The sequence below is a fragment of the Chrysemys picta genome, chromosome 4, assembly GCF_011386835.1.
Source record: "Chrysemys picta bellii isolate R12L10 chromosome 4, ASM1138683v2, whole genome shotgun sequence".
NCBI lineage: Eukaryota > Metazoa > Chordata > Testudines > Emydidae > Chrysemys > Chrysemys picta.
Window position 1 is genome coordinate 114,833,108 of NC_088794.1, and position 18,599 is coordinate 114,851,706.

Sequence of the window (18,599 nt, forward strand, 5' to 3'; positions counted from 1 at the left end):
TTTGTACTCTATGTTGCCGGTCGGACGCATGCGCTGCTTGGGAGGGTAGCTAGAGAGAGTCGGAGTGCTGCTGGAGGGAGAGCCGCCGCTAGTAGTACCTGTGCCCAGGTGGGTGAGGGGCGGGGGGCAGAGGAGGAGTAGGGCGCGGGGGGGGGGGGGAAGCTGGATTCGTGGAGGCGCAGTGGAGCTGCGGGAGAAGGCGAGGAGGGGGGCGAGGGAGCCTAATGGGGGTAGTGAGCGCAGAGGGGGGCACTAGAGAGAGTGGAGTGGTGTGAGGGCCACACTTAAGATGGGTGCTCAGGAGGGGTGACGTGGGGGGGCTTGAGGTGGCGGCCTGATGGGGGCATAACAGGGTCAGTTGGGGGGGCATTTAGGGTGTAGCGGAGAAGAGGGCCAAGGAGCGCAAAGAGGGGGCTGAGTGATCCGACATCGGGGTGTCTAGCGGGCACCCAGTTTGGGGCTGTGCCGCAAGGGCGGTGGTGTGGCCCTCCTGCTGCCGCCTGCAGGCTTAGCCGGGAACACGTGAGCCTTGAGAAATGGTGTTGATGATAATGACACCGCTTCCGTGCGCTGTTCTGAGATGATCCCACATCTTACTCGAAAGCCCTCCCTTTTTAATGATATGTCTGTTACCGATAAAAGTCCTGGAGACTGAATTCCTCCCCTTATCGCTGGAGGGAGCCCTTCCTTCCAGCACAGAGGAAAGGCATACTGGTGTGGCAGCTTCCACTGCCCAGCTTCTGTGTTTAAATTGCTGTCTTCCTTGAGCTTAGATTGCTCACTAGGTCATCAGTTCAATTTATACCAATTATGACTGGGGGGTGTTTGTGAAATAGACTCCTGCTCACTAGACTTGGACTACCTATTTATTTCATATGTGCCACTGAGCAACTGCTGGATGGTAACAGCTTTCCCATTTAGTGATCTGAGCCAGACTAAAAGCAGTGAATTAAAGTTACGAGCTTTAGTAGCCTATTAAAACTCCAGAGTTGCATAGCTCCTAGTGCTTTAAAAAACAAAAAATGGTGTAGGGGGAAATGAGCAAATGTTATTGCTCTCCCTGTCACACTTCCAAATTTTTCCCATTTTGGTGATACTGTGATCGAGCCCATGGGTGATATATTCCTGTTTTACCCTTTCCTAATCTCTTAAAGGGATAAACCCTCCGATGTGACTCAGTCTCTTTGGTTAAATTGTTCAATGGTTAATGTGTCTCACCAGTACATGTAAACTGATTAAAAAGAAATGCCCCTATCTGTCTCAGGGAGGGATAAGTGATCAAGAAAGAGATGAGGGCAATGATTCCATCTCTCGCATACACTGAGTTGGGCCACTAATCTACAGTAACTGCACAATCCTGGGATCCATATTTATTTTTAGTGAGTGATAGCTCTAGATAAAATTAATAAGAGATTAAATGTCAGATCATATTTTCATTTACTTTAAATGTTAATTTCACCTGTGATGTGAGAATCCATCAGATACGTACTTTCTCAAATTGTATTTCCCCATCAGTAATAAAAATTCTTCAGTAAGAACTTAACTAATGATTTTGTTAATGATGCACAGGCTGGGGTAGAATCTGGCTTGCTCTTCCATAGTTACATTGGCTCTGTAAATGCTGACAGGTCAGCAGATATGATTAAACATGCAGATAGCAGAAATGAAGGGGGAGGGAAAGGACCATTAAAGATATACTCTTTCACTAAGCATTAGTCTGTCTATCTTAGTTTTACCTAGTGTTAATTGTCAAAATATCTCAGCATTATTATCTAGTTAATCTATATAACTCACTGCCACAAGATATCAAGGCCAAGAACTTACAATATCTAAACTTCTTAGAAATTCTGCTGTGGATAAGGAAACCACCCACAGTTATTAGACAGATTGAAAATTTATTGTGGATATGAATACTTATGCTTCAAGGCATAAGTCAACTACTAACTCTGAGTTCAGAAGAAACTTGTTATGAGTAGGTTTATTCCTGTACATGGTTTATTGCGTCATCTTGCATTGTCCGCTACTGGAGACTGGACTTCATGGACCACTGGTCTGACCCCTTATAGAAATTCCTCTGTTCCCATTTTACAGTTCACTTTTCATATCAGAACTATTCTCTAACGCAACCATACTAGAGCAAAAAATTGCTTTTAAAAACACATTTCCTACCTATGTAACTAAGAACATCTAAGAGTAATAAAATGTAAATAACTTCTACAATTGATTTTTAGTGTGTTTATGCAAATTAATAAGTCTGGTTCTCTTTTTGTTTCTTGTGCATTAGCACAAATCAGTTTTCTGGATTGCAGACACTGCAAAGGAATGTTTGAATCCAAACATGCTGTGTGTTTTTTGTTTGTCTTTTTAAACCATAAAAACATTTATGAAAAAGCATTAGGCTTAATAAATTCCTCTGTCCTGTCCTCCCAAGGGTTGGATATTTGACTGATCCAAAAATAATTGGTCAATTGACCAGTCAAATATTGGTCAAAAATGGTCAAATATTATCAAAGCATGAATATATTAGAACAGTTTTTTTTTTAAAGTAATTTTTTATGGTATTCAGTAGGCTTAGCCTTAGATACTTATGCATGATAACTCAATTAAGTAACTTGTTTTTTGTAATTTTAATTCAGAAAAATGTGAAACAATTAAATAAAATTGTGAAAAAAGGAGAGACCTTAATATTACCTTTTAAAACAATATTAGGTTAGCATTTAAATGTGAATGTTATTCAAGACTGAGCAGTTAAAGAACAGACGTGAAATTAAACAGAAATGAAATACTTAGCAACTATAAAAAAGAGCCATTTTAAAATGCACTTATGCTAGATAGGCAGCGGCTCAATTCTTCAAGCAGCTTAATGGCTGTACATCTATTCTCTTTGTGTTGAAGGAGGAGGCTCCCTTCTATCCTTCCCTTTTGAATTAATTTCTGTATATTTGTCTAGTCAGTTTACATTGTAGGCACTTCGGGGGCAGAGACCATGTTTTTTAATGTACTTTATAATCAGCCATGTACACTGATAGCCTGGTGAACAAATAAAGATATAGGTATATACAGTGTTTAGAAGATTACAACCAATCAAGATGTTGAATTTTCAGCTAGTTCTCCTCCCCCCCCCCCCCCCAACAGTAGCATTAGCATGTAATTAAATGTCTTACTAACAGATGAGACCATGATGCAATCAAAAAGTAGGCCACCACCTACATTAGAGAATTCTTGCTCAAATGTTTGACAGTATTTGCCCATGGTCAAATAATAGGCATTCAGGTGGTGCTATTTAACCAGTCATATGATCAGCTTGCCAACACTAGTCCCCTCAACTTTCTCTAACAAAAGTCTGACTTACCTTATCTTGTCTCTATAAGTGAAGAAATCGCTCTTCATTTTCAGAAGTTTGAGTTATGCCTGTCCCACTCTAAAAGGGCAAATTGAAAGACGTAGGAGTGTGGGGTGTGTGAAGCATTATCTTAATTGTACCTTTTTTATGGTTTTCACAGTATAACTTCAGACTTCCCACACCTTTTCAGAACATGAAAGCTTGAAGAAGAGGCACTTCTGAAGCCTTGTCTATGCCAGGAGCACTTTACCGGTATAGATATACCAGTATACTGTACTGGTAAAATGCTTCTGGTGTGGACTTAGCTTATTCCAGCAAAACTATACAAAACAAGCTGCACTGGCAAAACTGTGTTTTCCACAAATAGCTGTGTCTACAATAGGGACTTTTGCTGGCAAAACTATGTTGGTCGGGGATTGTACCCCTGTCCAACATAGCTATGCTGGCAGAAGTCTTCAGTATAGACATGGCCTAAGCAACCTTAACTCCCCTTAACACAGTGGTTTTGTTTGTTTTTGGTTTGTTTTTGTTTGAATAATCTTTGTTTTTTAGTCAGTTCTCTCTGTTTGGGGAAATGGGAATGGAGCTACATCTTTAGTCTTCTATCTACGCTTCAGTCCTTGAAGATGCATGCACATTCTTAAGATGCTTCCACTTCCTAAAGGTCTCCAATTAGCTCACTGACAGCATTCTTTGTAAGAAAATTAAAATATACATGAGTATTCCACTTTTCACAAAGGAGCATTGATTTAATTACAGATAAGACAGTGGATATAAAATATATAACTTAACTGGGTCACCATACTGTTCAACTTCACAGTAATCAAGTAGAGCCAGGCATTGCCTTTCCACAGTTCAATACAAGAAATTACATTTCCATTTACTAATTCACGTGTCACACGTAAAGAATTAGTAGCTTGTTTAAGAGTCTTTAAAGAGTTAGGAATATTTATGCAGAGAGTCTTCTCCAGATGAATCTATCATATAGTGTACTAAATAAACTCCAGTATGAAACAATTTTAGTTCAGGTTTCAGAGGGATAGCCGTGATAGTCTATATCAGCAAAACCAACAAGGAGTCCTTGTGACACCTTAGAGACTAAGGCCCTGGTCTACACTACAAGTTTAGGTTGAATTTAGCAGCGTTAGGTTGATTTAACCCTGCATCCATCCACACGACCAAGCCTGTTTTGTCGACTTAAAGGGCTCTTAAAATCAGTTTCTGTGCTCCTCCCCGGCAAGGGGTTTAGCGCTAAAATCGACCTCGCTGGGTCGAATTTAGAGTAGTGTGGGCGCAATTCGACAGTATTGGCCTCAGGGAGCTATCCCAAAGTGCTACATTGTGACCGCTCGACAGCACTCTCAACTCAGATGCACTGGCCAGGTAGACAGGAAAAGCCCCGGGAACTTTTGAATTTCATTTCCTGTTTGGCCAGTGTGGTGTGCTGATCAGCACAGGTGACCATGCAGTCCCAGAATCGCAAAAGAGCTCCAGCATGGACTGAACAGGAGGTACTGGATCTGATTGCTGTATGCTGAAGAATCCGCGCAGGCAGAACTCCGTTCCAAAAGACGAAATGCCAATATATTTGCCAAAATCTCCAAGGGCATGGTGGACAGAGGCTACGACAGGGACACAGCAGTGCCGTGTGAAAATTAAGGAGCTCAGGCAAACCTATCAAAAAAACAAAGGAGGCAAACGGTCGCTCTGGGTCAGAGCCCCATACATGCCGCTTCTATGATGAGCTGCATGCAATTCTGGGAGGGGCCCTACCACTACCCCACCACTGTCTGTGGACACCTGCAAGGGAGGAGTCTCACGCAACAGGGATGAGGATTTTGTGGATGAGGAAGATGAGGAGGAGATTGAGGATAGCGCACAGCAGGCAAGCGGAGAATCCCTTCTCCCCAGCAGCCAGGAACTGTTCACTCTGGAGCCAATACCCTCCCAAGGCAGGCTCCTGGACCATGAATCCGGAGAAGGCACCTCTGGTGAGTGTACCTTTGTAATTATAATACAGGGTTTAAAAGCAAGCATGTTTAATGATTAATTTGCCCTGAAGACTTGGGATGCATTCGCAGCCAGTATAACTGCTGGAAAAGTCTGTTAAGGTGTCTGGGGATGGAGCGGAATCCTCCAGGGATATCTCCATGAAGCTCTCCTGGAGCTACTCTAAAAGCTTTTGCAGAAGGTTTCTGGGGAGGGCAGAACACTTTACCACACCAAGCCAGTAGCAAGTAGCTTGGAATCATTGCAGAACAAAGCATTGCAGCAAATGGGCCCGGGCTTTGGTGGCATTCAAGCAACTTCCGTTCTTTATCTCTCTGTGTTAGCCTCAGGAGAGTGATATTATTCATGGTCACCTGGCTGAAATACAGGAAATTTGTTTAAAGGGACATTCAGAGGTGCCCGTTCCTGCTGGGCTGTTTGCCTTTGGCTGAAAAGAAATCATCCCCGCTGTTAGCCACGCAGTGGTGGGAGCCCCATTTATGCTGAGCTGTTCGCGTTTGGCTGACAGGGATCATCCCTGATACTAGCCATGCGGTGGGGTGGGTGTGTGTGTATGTGGTGGTGGTGGTGAAGCGATCATCCCAGAGAATTGGGGAGGCAGGGATGGGCTGTGCTGCACATTCACCCTAAAACCGCAGCCTCTCCTTTTAAATGGCCAACCCAACGGGCTTTGCTTGGTATGGGAAAGGAGGGCGCTGCCGTTTGAAACCATTCCTACACGTTATGAAGGTTGAAGAAGCCGAAACCCTTTGCCTTACCATGGCTGCTTGCAAGCCAAATTCTGTTGCCCAGCCGAGCGTGTGTGATGTCTCACACTAAACCGGCAGGCACTCAATGTAAGAAGCAAAATGCGATATTGTATCAAAAGCACATGTCCTATGTAATGTGAATCGCTTGATTCAGTGTGAAATAGTCGTCCCTTTGTTCTCTAAAATGTATCTTTTTAAATACTACTCTCCCCTTTTTTCCTCCGGCAGCTGCAAATGTTTCTATGCTCCCCCTATCATCTCAATCCCAGAGGCTAGTGCAGATTAGAAGGCAAAAAAAACACATTCGCTATGGCATGTTCAGAGCTCATGCAGTCCTCCCGCACTGAAAGAGTTCAGCAGAATGCTTGGAGGCAAACAATGGCAGAGTCCAGGAAAGCGTTAAATGAACACGATGAGAGGAGGGAGGAGCACGATGAGAGGAGGCAGAATGCAATTCTGAGGCTAATGGGGGAGCAAACTGACATGCTCAGGCGTCTGGAGGAGCTGCGGGAAAGGCAGCAGGAGCACAGACTGCCACTGCAGCCCCTGTATAACCGCCTGCCCTCCTCCCCAAGTTCCATATCCTCCTCACCCAGATGCCCAAGAACGCAGGGGGGAGGCTACGGCACCCAGCCACTCCACCCCAGAGGATTGCCCAAGCAACAGAAGGCTGGCATTCAATAAGTTTTGAACTGTAGTGTGGCCTTGTCCTTCCCTCCTCCCCTCATCCAGCACCCCACCCGGTGCTTCCCTCCTCACCCACTCCTCCTGGGCTACCTTGCGAGTTTTCCCCCTATTTGTGTGATGAATTAATAAAGAATGCATGATTTTGAAACAATGACTTTATTGCCTCTGCAAGCGGTGATCGAAGGGGGAACGGCGGTTGGCTTACAGGGAAGTAGAGTCAACCAAGGGGGTGGGTTTTCATCAAGAAGAAACAAAGAGAACTGTCATACCATAGCCTGGCCAGTCATGAAACTGATTTTTAAAGCTTCTTTGATGCGCAGGGTGCCCTGCTGTGCTCTTCTAAGTGCTCTGGTGTCGGGCTGCGTGTAATCAGCGGCCAGGCGATTTGCCTCAACCTAGCACCCCGCCATAACATCTCCCCCTTATTCTCACAGTTATTGTGAAGCACACAGCAAGCAGCAATAACAATGGGAATATTGGTTTCGCTGAGGTCTAACCTAGTCAGTAAACTGCACCATTGAGCTTTTAAACGTCCAAATGCACATTCTACCACCATTCTGCACTTGCTCAGCCTATAGTTGAACTGCTCCTTACTACTGTCCAGGGTGCCTATGTATGGCTTCATGAGCCATGGCATTAAGGGGTAGGTTGGGTCCCCAAGGATAACTATAGGCATTTCAACATCCCCAACGATAATTTTCTGGTCTGGGAAATAAGTTCCTTCCTGCAGCTGTTCAAACAGACTAGAGTTCCTGAAGATGCGAGCGTCATGCACCTTTCCTGGCCATCCCACCTTGGTGTCGGTAAAACTTCCCTTGTGATCCACCAGTGCTTGCAGCACCATTGAAAAGTACCCCTTGCTGTTTACATACTGGCTGCCAAGGTGGTCCGGTCCCAAGATAGGGATATGCGTTCCATCTATCGCCCCACCACAGTTAGGGAACCCCATTTCAGCAAAGCCATCCACTATGACCTGCACAGTTTCCCAGAGTCACTACCCTTGATAGCAGCAGCTCAGTGATTGTGTTGGCCACTTGGATCACAGCAGCCCCCACAGTAGATTTGCCTACTCCAAATTGATTCTAGACTGACCGGTAGCTGTCTGGTGTTGCAAGCTTCCAGAGGGCTATCGCCACTCGCTTGTGAACTGTGAGGGCTGCTCTCATCTTGGTATTCTTGCACTTCAGGGCAGGGGAAAGCAAGTCAAAGTTCCATGAAAGTGCCCTTACACATGCGAAAGTTTCGCAGCCACTGGGAATCATCCCAGAGCCGCAACACTATGCGGTCCCACCAGTCTGTGCTTGTTTCCCGGGCCCAGAATCGGCATTCCATGGCAGGAACCTGCCCCATTACCATCATGATGTTCAAATTGCTAAGGCCCGTGCTTTGAGAGAAGTCTCTCTCCATCTCCTCATCACTATCGTGATTGCGCTGTCATCGCCTTCTCGCCCTGCTTTTGCAGGTTCTGCACATACTGCAGGATAATGTGCTAGGTGTTTACAATGCTCACAACAGCAGCGGTGACGGTGAGCTGAGCGGGCTCCATGCTTGCCATGGTATGGTGTCTGCAGGAGAGCGGAGTTGCAGCGGAAGCGGTGGAGGACGACAGTTAGCACTGCGCAGATTTCCCGCAGAAGAGCATGCGTACCTGGGAGCACATGACAGACAACATGGAGAAATTCGCTATTGAGACAAGAGCACCAGAGCAACAAGAGTTGCAGCGGAAGCAGTGTATGACGACAGTTAGCAGTCCTACTGCACCATCTGCTGACAGCAGCACCCAGGATACAACAGCGGCGGTGTCGGTGAGCTGAGCTGAGCAGGCTGCTCGCTTGCCATGGTATGGCGTCTGCACGGAAAAAAGGAGTGAAACGATTGTCTGACGTTGTTTTCACAGAGGGAGGGGCGAATGACAACATGTACCCAAAACCGCCCGCAACAATGTTTTTGTCCCATCGGGCATTGGGAGCTTAACCCAGAATTCCAGTGGGCAGCGGAGACTGCGGGAACTGTGGGATAGCTACCCACAGTACACCACTCCGTAAGTTGATGCTAGCCACGGTAGTGAGGACACCCTCCGCCGACTTAATGCGCTTAGTGTGGACATACAAAATCAACTTCTATAAAATCGACCTAATTTCGTAGTGTAGACATACCCTAACCAATTTATTTGGGCATAAGTTTTCGTGGGCTATGACCAACTTCATCACATGCATGGAGTGAAAAATACAGTAGACAGGTATAAAAATACAGCACGTGAAAAGATGGAAGTTGCCTTACCAAGTGGGGGGTCAGTGCTAACGAGTCCAATTCAATCAGGGTGGATGTGGCCCATTCCCAACCGTTGACAAGAAGGTGCGAGTATCAGACCGAGCCAGAAGGGTACCCAGAAGTCACCTACTACAGGACAGGCCCAACAAAGAAAGTAACAGAATGCCACTAGCCATCACCTACAGCCCCCAACTAAAACCTCTCCAGCGCATCATCAAGGATCTACCACCTATCCTCGAGGACGATCCATCACTCTCACAGACCTTGGGAGACAGACCAGTCCTCGCTTACAGACTGCCCCCCAACCTGAAGCAAATACTCACCAGCAACTACACACCATACAACAGAAACACTAACCCAGGAACCAGTTCCTGCAACAAACCCCGTTGCCAGCTCTGTCCGCATATCTATTCAAGGGACACCATCATAGGACCTAACCACATCAGCCACACCATCAGGGGCTCGTTCACCTGCACATCTACCAATGTGATATATGCCATCATGTGCCAGCAATGCCCCTCTGCCATGTACATTGGCCAAACCGGACAGTCTCTACGCAAAAGAATAAATGGACACAAATCAGACATCCGCAATTGTAACATTCAAAAACCAGTAGGCGAGCACTTCAGTCTCCCTGGACACTCAATAACAGACTTAAAAGTGGCCATTCTTCAACAACAAAAAATTCGAAAACAGACTTCAATGAGAAACTGCAGAACTGGAATTAATTTGCAAACTTGACAACATCAAATTAGGCCTGAATAAAGAGTGTCTGGGTCACTACAAAAAGTAATTTTCTCTCTGTTGATACTCACGCCTTCTTGTCAACAGTTGGGAATGGGCCACATCCACCCTGATTGAATTGGCCTTGTTAGCACTGACCCCCCCACTTGGTAAGGCAACTCCCATCTTTTCATGTGCTGTATATTTATACCTACCTACTGTATTTTTCACTCCATGCATGTGATGAAGTGGGTCATAGCCCACAAAAGTTTATGTCCAAATAAATTTGTTAGTCTCTAAGGTGCCACAAGGACTCCGCGTAATTTTAGTGTAGTTCAACTCAGTAAAATTGGCTGACTTGTGTTTTCTGCTTTAAGCCATTTGCCAAAAAAAGGAGCTGAGCAAGATAATTACATGCTAGCCCCTTTCCAGCACGTTCTCATCTTTGTTTTTTTTCAGTTCCTCTCTCTGCTTCATAGATGGTATTTGTAACTTATGGTGGCAAGGGATAGCATAAAAGCTGTACAATAAAGCATTTCACATCCTTTTCATATGCTCCACGAGATAATTCAGATATGTTTAAAATGGTATTCCTCTTCACATGACTTATAAGAGAACATGTATTTGAACCTTCATGTATAGAATTCAGGATCAGAGTTCAGATTATGGGGCTTTCAAAGGTGTCAGTTTTCCTTACTCGATTACTTTCTTCCCTAGCTACATGTCCTATCTGCATCTTTCGCCTATCCTAAGAGCTGATGTCCTATTCTTGCCACTGTTACTTTCGTAATTGGTCACACTAGAGTTACATATGAGGGGAACTATTCCTGTGTCACTACCAGCAATCCTGAGCCTTATTTCTTTGAAGTACACCTGAGTGTCCCAGATGCCAATACATTTGTCCTATTTGCCATGTCATCAGGTACAGTTGTTCACTCTGATGTTACCTGAGTTAGGACAAGTTGCAATGGGTTTAAAAAGCAAGACAGTAGTTCATATAAGCCTTTCTGCCACACATGTAGGCTAATAGGATAGGTATTCAGATTCTGGATTACCGAGTGTAGCTGTCACCTCTGGTAAAACAGTGTTGTCTAGCAGCTATAGCAGGGGCCTGGGACTCAGGGTCCTGGGTACTATTTCTGATTCCAGCATTATCCTGTTTAGTAACTTTGAGAGAGTCATTGCAGCTCTGGAGCTCAGTTTTCCCATCTGTAAAATGGGTGTAATGATACTGTCCTGTCTCTCAAGGGTATTAAGCTCATTTAGCAAGTATCAATAAAGCAATTTGAGATCCTTAGAGGAAAATTCATATAGTTAGTTGTACAGTAACAATTACTTCTGGTCCTCAAATGTTAATTTTTTTGCCAGTGTTACCTTTCAGAAAACAGTGCATAAACATTTCCTAGATATTTGTTCAGCGAAAATACAGTATCATTCATATTGATGGCCCTGTGTAAATATTTACTTACAAAAATTACACTAAGAGAATATTAAGGTTATAAAGTCAAGCACTCAGCAGTTATGAAATGCCAGAATTAAGGTTTCCTGTGCAACCTTAATTTGGCCCTCTAATGTGCGCATTATGGTGCAGTCTTTAATTATATGATCACATGCTTTTTTCCCCACTTGGACCCCTACCTCCATCAGTGGACAGGGTCGTCCGTGCTCATTGAATGAACAACTGTGTAATTTTTGTTTGATCCTCATTGTTCCATGTGTGGCCCCATGCCTTATTTACTGAAAACCGTTCAACCCCTATTCTGAATACAAAATTAACTTCCTTGTGGACTTTTCTACGGCACTCATCACTATAGTACCAGCATGTTTCACAATACCTTTGGTAATCATGTCACTTTTTACAGATGGGGAACTGAGGTATAGAGACTTATAGAATTATAGAAATATAGGGCTATAAGGGATCTCACAAGGTCATCTAGTCCATCTGTCACCTTCCCAAGGCTGAGGCAGGTCTAAGTACACTTAGACCATCCTTGACATGTGTTTGTCTAACCTGTTCTTAAAAACCTCCAATTAAGGGGATTCCACAAACTTTTAAAAAATCTGTTTCAGTGCTGAATTATCCTTATAGTTAGAAAGTTTTTCCTAATATCAACCTAAATCTCCTTTGGTGCAAACTAAGCAGATGACTTCTTGTCCTAACTTCAGTAGAACAATTGATCACCATCCTCTTTATAACAATCTGTTATAAATATGAAGTGTGTTATCATGTCTCCCCGCACAACCTTCTATTCTCTAGACTAAATGTGTCAAATACTTTGAACCTTTCCCCCTATCTTGTAAGCTGTCTTATTTTTTTGGTTGCGGTCTTCTGGACTCTTTCCAATTTGTCCATATCTTTCTTAGTGTGTGCCCAAAACTGGACACAGTACTCCAGCTGAGGCCTTACCAATGCCGAGTACAGTGGAACAATTACCTCCCATGTCTTAAGGATGACACTCCTCTTAATATATCCCAGAATGACATTTGCCTTTTTCACAACAGCATCACACTGTTTACTCATATGCAAATTGTGATCCACTTCAACCTCCAGACCTTTTCCTGCAGAACTGCTGCCTAGCCAGTCATTCCCCTTTTTGTATTTGTGCATTTGATTTTCCCTTTCTAAGTTCACTTTGCACTTTATTGGATTTTATCTTATTGATGTCAGACCAATTCTCCAGTTTATCAAGTGTACATGAATTTTGGGTTCCCAATTTGAAAGGCCTATGGCCTGACTTAGTATTTTATAAAACTGTATTTTTCAGAGCACAGCTGTCTGAGAGCAGTTGCTGTTCTGATTTCAGCAGCTCTGCAGATCAGATCCCAGGTGTCTCAAAGTGGGCCACCAGAAAATGGGTAACATGCAGTTAATGGTTACTTGTCATAAAACTGTGTGTGGCAAAGATAGAGATAAAATTCAGTTTTCCAGAGTAGTGTTCCACTGACTAACCCAGATATGACCATCCTTTCTCTTCTTCTGTCTCATTCACTAGACACCCTCCAAGTTCTGCAACAGATGAGGCAGGAGTCCTAAAGACAACAGCCTCCTTCACTACACAACTCTGATTCATTCCTTGAGCACTGTCCATCCTGAGCACTGAATGAGGCAGGTTTTTTTGGGTGGGGTGGGGTGGGGAAATAGTGTGTGATTAAAGAGTGTACTTGCAAGGGTATGATTCTGCAACTTTAGCATTCTTTTAACATCTCTGAAAAAAACAAAATTGTAGTCATGTAGAACCTTATTGATTCCCATAGTTCTTGCGCTTGCTGCCTCAGCAGCCCCTAGCTGCTGGGAGGAACAATTGCAGGAAAAGTCCTGCTAGCCCCAGAGGCATGCTCAATGTAGATCAGGGGTCTCAAAGTCCCGGCCCACGGGCCATTAGCGGCCCGAGAACCTCCCCACTGCGGTCCGTGGAGGAGAGATGCTGGCAGCCATACTGCCGGCAATATCTGCTGCAGGCACCGCCCCCCCCCGCAGCTCCCATTGGCTGGGGTAGAGGGACAGAGATACCATCACTAGTCGCCAGGCAGAGTCAGCGTCACTTTTTTCCACAATGAATATAAACAAGTCAAAATACCGAACACAACTATCTGATGCTCACCTTGCTGCAATCCTGAAGGTTTCAACTGCTCAGTCACTGAGGCCAAACATCAACAAACTGACAGACCTGAAGCGTTGCCAGGGGTTTGGCAAACACTAAAAACTCTCTGACAGGCAAAGAATTATATAAAGTTGTATGACAGTTTTATTCTAAGAAATTTGAAATAAAAAATACAATATAAACGTTTTCTTTTCTGAACACCATCTTCAGTGACACTATTGGCCCGCTGGGAGGATTTGAGGACTGGCACTGGCCCTAAGGTAAATTGAGTTTGAGACCCCTGGTGTAGATGAAATCTTTGGAGAACTTAGCTGTGAATTCCAACAAATCTCTACTGAACATGCATGAACTCAGATTTTCAGAGGCTCATAACTTGGCCAAAACTTAGGTGGACTTTCACAAGGATGATAAAAGGCACATTCTTGACACCAGGGCAACTCCCCTGCCAGATGTCAAGTTTGTGCTCCAAAGCATGGAGGAGCTAGAGATTCTTAGTGAAATAGTTGTAAGAATTCTTAACAACAAAACAAAACATATTTCCTAACCTCATTCTGAGAAATGGCGGAAGAACTTAGCTGTAACTCTGTTTAAAAAAAATAAATAAAATAAAACTGCTTAGCCTGAGGCAGACACCTAGCATGGGAAATTTCAACCCAAGCAGTTTGGTAAAGCTAAGCAACTGAAAACTAGGTTGTCTAATGTAAATTGTCAGACAACCTTACCTATAAGGATCTTTATTAGCACAGCCTATAATAATAATATGTGTTTGATGCAATATTGAGTTGTGCGTTTTTAGCACTCTAGGTTATAAAGTTTAGAGAGAGAGGTTTACAGGGAATCAGCTCTGCTATTATTGACAGTCCACGTACTAACCTGAATTTTTTATAGAAGTGGCAAATCTAGAGCTGGATGTTAGATAACCAGCTCTGTTAGTATAATTTCAAGGGCTTGTCAGAGAAAGATAAGCTTCTCTTATTGCAAAGCTTATTCTGCATTAGTGGAAATAGCTTCCTCAGCTTCAGAGGGACTTGGGGGGGGGGGGGTGTTTTGTTTTTTTTGTTCCAGATTTCTTCCTCCCCACTCTTCCACCCCCAGTGGAGAAGTGTTGACAACTGTGTCTCCAACACTGTAAAAGCATGGAGAGAAAGTACCCATCTAAAGAGAGCCCCAGAAGGCTATTAACCAAACTGGGCAATGTGGTGGCAATGTGATGGACATGAAGAGATTGACGCATCAGTTCAGCATGGCAGCATGAATCTGACAAAGAATCTGGATTCTCAGGTTTAGAAAAAGATAATTAATTTTCCTCCTGTTATCTCCTTTAAACTTCACAGTTTGCTTAACAAACGTATCTTTTTACAGTTCCAGTCAACTTGTATGTGGAAGGGTGGGAGAACTTGTTCATATTGCAAGTGTAACCCTTCTGCCCATCTAAGTTGGCAGCAACAAGGGCCGGGTTCTGTATCTAGGGGTTCCGTTTCAATAACGCAATGCAAAACCGGCTCGAGCCCCCACCCAGTGACCTGGGACAATTACATACCACCCCCTGGGCACCTCTAAGAGGCAATACTTCCCCTCTCGCAAGCACAGAGTCTGAGTGTAACAGAAAATGTTTAATAACATGAGGTAAACAACATCAGCATTAAATGGGAAAAACACCACAACTAGAGTTTTTAGACCAAACCATGAGCGAAGACCCACCCCAGCAAATTGGGCCGTGTCCTCTCCCGTTGGTTCTTGAAACCAGCAACCCAAGAATCACCAAAGTCCCAAAAAGTCCACCAATCCCAAAGTCTCTTGGGTCCAGCAACCCAAGAATCACAAAAGTCCCAAAAGTCCGACAACCCCCCAAAGTCTCTGTCCATGATCAGTGCAGCCCCCGAGTTCAAAGGGGGGGGGGTGAGCAGGGTGTTAAGGGGCACCTTACGTGATCCGAGGCCAACCGGCTGCTTCTCCGTGGGGTTCCACCGCAGCCTTCACCACGAACTGCTCCACTCCACCTGCAGTCCCACGAACTGCTCTGGCAGCTGCTCCGCTCCACTCCGCTCACCGACCTGTGAGCCGCTCCGCTCCAGCCGTCCCACAAGGCTCTGCTCTGCTAGCTGCTCCTCCAGCCGCTCCGCTCACCGACCTGTGAGCCGCTCCGCTCTGCTCACCCCCGCTAAGCTAGCTTAGCAATATAGCTTCAGGCTCCCCCACTAGTTAACACAGCCTCAGTGATCTCAGCTCTTAAATAGCTTTAGCTCTTTTGTAATTTCAGCTCTTAGTGATTTCAGCTAGTAGTAGGGGAGCCCCAGTGCTGGTGCACTATTGGCCCAAAGTGAACTCAGCTCAGTAGTCTGTAACTAGACTCCTAAGGGAATCAAAGTTAGCTTTGACATTCAACAGTGGAGAGAGAAGGTACTGCAATTGGTGTTTCAACCCCCTCAGGGAGGGGGCCACACCATCAGGTACAAATACCTGTCCCCATCCTCTCTCAATTCACTGGGTTTTGTAACCCATGCCCCTTGACAAGCCAATGCTACTTAGGTAATGGTGAATGACTCACTCAGTCCTTCTGTCATACAATAGTTCCACTGGCCTTGATTCACAGAATCAGGGTAACAAAACTTTATTCTTCCTGCCCCAATAACAGAGAAACTGGGGATCCCACACCAGCCAAAGTAACCACTTTGAGTTGCTGTGGTTTCATGCCAGGCGAGTGGGTGTGCCTATGCAAACAAGATCAGCCCCTGGAGTTCTTTTCCACCCTCGCCATAATTCACCACCAGATGTCAGGGTAGAGCTCATCCTGACTCTGCTTACACAAGTTTGAAAATCCTGTGACTACTAAAATCTTCAAAGCCAAGCTTTAATACTCTTCTAAAGCTCATTTTGTCAATCTGCATGGTATTGAGGTTTGCTTCAGTCTCTACTTCTAAGGGGCATATTTTTCATTTTAGCTACAGTCTAGTAAAAGGGGTTCCTATTTGGTCATTGCATGACCTATTGAGTTACATGTGATCAGAATGTCAAACAGCCTGTTACACTAGAAAGCAATTTTTGTAAAGTTGATTAAAATGGCACATCCAAGTAGAGTTTTAATACACACCAAAACTATGCAATGATCTTTCCCTTTCTTTAGAAAAAAGAATTATATTTGTGAAAGGTGAGTGATAGAGATATGAGGCCCTGGGTACAAAACTGGCAGTGCGAGATTCTGCAGCACTGTCCTACCTTAGTATGCTTTAATAGATTGAATAGGCATGAAGACAAAGTACAATCCTTGGCCTCTCTGAGACTACAACAGGGTGCCAGTTGTGAGGAAAGGTCCACGTAAATAAAATCCATCACTGAAAATTACTAACTAAAGTCAGAGGCCACTGAGCAGCCATCAGACAATGAATGAAGCCCATGTTAGTTGGAGTCCAAAATCAAATTAGCAGCATTGTGCACAATCTGATTGAACAGTGTGGAATCAGGAAATGGGTGGGAGCTCAGAAAGCTTGCTGCATATAAAACAACTAATAACTGGACTTTGCATCTACCAGATGGAAATTCAGAGTATCTTGAGTTCTGTGTAGCTGACCAACTCAGAGAATATGCTGAATGCATTGTGTTGGAACACACAGGATGGGCCCTGGCAGTACTACTGGTCAAACAGGTAGGGGGGGAATAATAATAATATATTGGAAAGTATGTTTTCCTTTCAGAAGGGCACTTCGCAAATAACTCTTTTAAAGGATGACATTCATCTAACTTGTTGCTACACTCATAGAATCATAGTATCAGTAGAAGATATATTAGAGTGAGTCTGTCCCTGGCCAGAGGCAGGCTAACATCACCAAGATATATCAAATATAAGTTTCTTAAGCCTCATACATCTTTGTTAAATCTCTTTATTTTAAAGGGATCCTGGAAAGATAAAAGACATATTTAGAAAAAATACTATTAGCACCTCAGATTATTTAAATGAAAGAATTTTAGAAATCTAGCGTACTTTCTGCATTGATGCTTTGCTACGTTACTACTCCTAGGGGAATTCTATGCCAAAAAATTTAAAATGCTGTGCAATATATTTTAAAATTCTGCAAACTGCATATTTTATTTGTCAAAATAACACAATATAAAAAAAAATGCCAGTTTCAATTATTTTGGTAATATATTTCAACATACCTGTCAGCAAGTATGTCTGTAACACTACAGACAACAGATTCAGGAAATGTTTTTTGACAAATAGATTCCTTAGTAGGCATATTAATACAGAACTTTGAGTAATAATTTAAACTACAATACAGAACTGTATTTCCCGCACCCCTCAGAAGCAGTGTAAAGGCTTGTGGGAGTTACGTCTAACGGAGGAGCTGAGGGAGAGAGAAGTAATTGCTGGGAAGGAGCCTGGGTGTGCACGTGGAGGGTTGTTGGGTGTGGGTGGAAGAAGTATGGAATAGGGTTTGGGGGGGGGGAGAAGGGATTGTGAGTGAGTTGGGGAGCTTCCCCCATGCAGACACTGGTTCACCCCTAGCCTCTCCCATTCAGTCAGGCACATCTGCCAGTGTGCCTATGTGTCCCTGCACACCCGTGTCTCCATATGGCCGTGCACCACCACTCCCATTCAGCCCCTTGCTCAATGCTGTCCCCCAACTAGCTCATGTGCCCCTTCCCCACTCTTCCCCCCCACTTTCTTAATCCCAGTCTGTGTGACCTCCCCAGCACCCCCGTGTGCCCTGCTCTGTCCATCCTCCCCATATGTGGCCCTGCAGGCAGGGCACCGTGAGGAAGACCGCCTCTCCCCCTCCTTCTCCATGGCTGGCTGAGCCAGCTGTCCTCTCTTCTGGCACCACAATGGCCCCTGGTGGGTGAAAAGTGTACCTGCAGTGCCTTCCTGGCAGTATGTATTTCTGTGGTGGGAGAGGGGGAGGGAGGGGAAGGAATCTGCAGGTGACATGAATTCTGTGTGTGTGTGCAGTGGCGCAGAATTCCCCCAGGAGTATTTTACTCAGCTTAGACAGTGAAACTAGAATAGTCAGTTTCACTTGCTAGATCTCAAGTATTTAAGAAGGATTTTGGATTTCAATAGTATAAGCAAATGTTAAAGTGTAATTCAAAATGAATAAAATATGAAACCATCTCTGCTTATATTGGATTTTGTCAAAGCTTTTTCTGTTCTAATAAATCTATATTTTTGTGTCTAAATTAAGATGATTCGGCACAAAATGTTAAACAATTGCTAAA

At 44.3% G+C, this 18,599-nt stretch overlaps 1 protein-coding gene and 2 long non-coding RNA genes across 3 annotated transcripts in view; all 3 read left to right on the forward strand.

Annotated features, from left to right (window-relative positions):
- CIPC (CLOCK interacting pacemaker) overlaps nt 1-18,599 on the forward strand; it is a 28,907-nt gene that overhangs the window by 193 nt on the left and 10,115 nt on the right. The gene's annotated exons all lie outside the window — the stretch shown is intronic.
- On the forward strand, nt 22-10,332 carry LOC135983174 (uncharacterized). Its single transcript, XR_010600711.1, has 2 exons — nt 22-108; nt 8,252-10,332. It is a non-coding gene; the product is annotated as an uncharacterized LOC135983174 (long non-coding RNA).
- Nucleotides 254-6,937, forward strand: LOC135983173 (uncharacterized). The gene is made up of 2 exons (XR_010600710.1): nt 254-5,334; nt 6,331-6,937. It is a non-coding gene; the product is annotated as an uncharacterized LOC135983173 (long non-coding RNA).